The sequence below is a fragment of the Odontomachus brunneus genome, unplaced genomic scaffold, assembly GCF_010583005.1.
Source record: "Odontomachus brunneus isolate Ranch 3 - 2012 unplaced genomic scaffold, Obru_v1 Obru_scaffold_028, whole genome shotgun sequence".
NCBI lineage: Eukaryota > Metazoa > Arthropoda > Insecta > Hymenoptera > Formicidae > Odontomachus > Odontomachus brunneus.
Window position 1 is genome coordinate 1,736,199 of NW_022639478.1, and position 2,440 is coordinate 1,738,638.

The 2,440-nt window shown below is 34.3% G+C and overlaps 2 protein-coding genes across 5 annotated transcripts in view; both read left to right on the forward strand.

Annotated features, from left to right (window-relative positions):
• Positions 1 to 2,440, forward strand: part of LOC116842921 (serine-rich adhesin for platelets-like) — a 261,954-nt gene that overhangs the window by 131,097 nt on the left and 128,417 nt on the right. The gene's annotated exons all lie outside the window — the stretch shown is intronic.
• The window catches only part of LOC116842927, a 34,124-nt gene that overhangs the window by 26,834 nt on the left and 4,850 nt on the right, over positions 1 to 2,440 (forward strand). The window lies entirely within an intron of this gene.

The following is a 2,440-nucleotide window of genomic DNA, read 5'->3' on the forward strand; positions in this document are numbered from 1 at the left end:
TTTAAAGTTAGTACAAATTATCAATTGCATAAGTATATTATATCCGATATAACTAAACGTCTGCGTTTAGTTAGAAAATCATACACAGAATATAATTATAATCAATTTTTTAAACCGAACATCTGCCATGTCTGTAAGAAGTCAAGTAGCCAAGACGAATTAATCATATGTGATTTGTACGGCATGGTCTTTTATTGTGGCAATGAGCAGCAAATGATACATAAAAGTTCGCATGTGGAAGTCTGTGTCATTTTGGCAAACGCAAGAATAGAAGATTGGGACGAGAGCACGTCGTTTTAACGCAGATGAAGAATAGAGGTCGTCTCGAGAGATATTTATGCAAGGAATTCAAATGAAAATATCACGTGATCTAAAGTCATACGAGATAGAGATGATGATATGCGCAAAATTATGCCTCATTTGTTACCTACAGAGTAACCTACGAACCTGCTACATCTGCTATTCCGCCAATTATTGTGACAAACACTATTTAAAATTTCAAGAAAAAGACAAATCTATGTGCACAGACTTACTGGTATTGTTGAACTTGAATATTTCAATTATTAACAACACTAACATAAAGTCATATTCACAAAAAATGAAGTTTCCCATAATGAAAATAGGTTTTGATAACATGTTTACATTTGCTAAAATATACATTAAAAAATATAGAAAACGAAATTTAGAAACTTGGTCTGAGATGCCTTACATCTATTCGGAATATGTCAGCTTCATTGACACTGTATGACGAGTTAATGCAATTCGAACATTTACTTGATGTAACAGAAATTTATAAAATAGAAATAGGTTTACTAAACACCAAAATATCTCTTTATCGTACATATCATAGATGTGAGTTCAGTAGATATAACGGGTTTACCATCGTGGGAGCTATTTATGTATTTTTGCAGTAAATATAGAAATTTTAGAATTGTAATTAAGGAATTAAGAGTTATATTGATAGGACCAGAAACAGATTGTGAGTGGAATGGATACTACAATGTTTGTTGAATATGCTGCAATTCAAATAAACAGCTTTATTTTGAAAATGCTTGGGTGTCATATGAGAATTGTATGCGCACAAATTTGTATAAGCAAGCAAATATCATTACTGCATCTCAAGCAGAGTTTAATGTGGAGAGTGCCCTGTTAGATATTTTCGTCGCAATACGAGATCGTAAATGTCCGTTTTTTTTCACCATATCATCACAAAATAAAGCAGAAGAAATCATAAATAAGATAAAAGGAGTTATGAGCGTCCCTCAAGAACAGGTATTCGATAAGAAATAAATTCCGTAGTTTCAGGCCGTACAGAAACTACGAGACTGGAGGAATTTATTATCGTAATGTTCATTTAGTTGAATTCTTATAAAGTTAAATAATACAAGCGAGACAACAAGAAATTTGGTTAATTTATAACAGCGTTCTGAATTTGGGAAAGTTTCAGAGGCTACATTTACTTATTATAATTCATTTTTCCACTCCAACTCGCCGGCATGGCTGCGGGATTAATAATTATATCACTCAGACATAGCGCCGTTTGTATGGAGTTCAAGTTATTTAGGTAAAATATTGTTCAGTTATTAATAAACGCCACGGGTATTACAATGTCAGAGGTCCTAAGGCTTGGCTTTTTAAACGAGTTGAAACGTTGAGAAGCACCTAAGTCGAACAGGAATTCAAGATTCAATTATTTTCTCGTTATTTTTATTTTTATCGTGCTTTTATACCGTTCTTGAATATGATTGTATTCGCAAATTACTTATGAATGCATCTGCAATTTTCTAACATAATTCTGTATTACATGTAAATTTGAGATAATTTGCGAATAAATAATAACTTCGTTGATAAAGTATACATTTATTCTCATATATTAGGTGTACAATTTTGCTTCCGCCGTTTTCCTATAGATGGCTTTAGCGGTAAGTGGTGGTCGGAATAAATAGGTCATAGACGTCATAAATAAACTTGGGCATCTCTCAACATAACCCCATAGAAACATTAGTCGATTCGTGTCTGCATCATAAAGTTATTCTCGATTGAAAATGTCAGTTCCAAATGTCGAGCCAAATTCTCGTCATTTGCGGGTGGTTTTAATTTTCTGCTTCAATATGGAGAAAACTGCAGCTGAGGCTCATCGAATGCTCCCAAATACTAATGGTGAGGCCGCTAGTAGTGTAAGAACGTGTCGTGAGTGGTTTCAACGCTTCAAGAACGGTGATTTTGACGTCGAAGATCGGCATAGCGGTGAAGAGAGAAGATTTTCGAAGATGCAGAATTGGAGGCATTATTTGATCAAGACGAAAAGACGTGTCAAAATCAAGAAAAATTGGCACGATCATTGGGAGTGACTCAACAAGCCATTTCAAAACGCCTCAAAGCCATGGGAATGATTCAGAAGCAAGGAAATTGGATGCCGTACGAATTGAAGCAGAGAGAT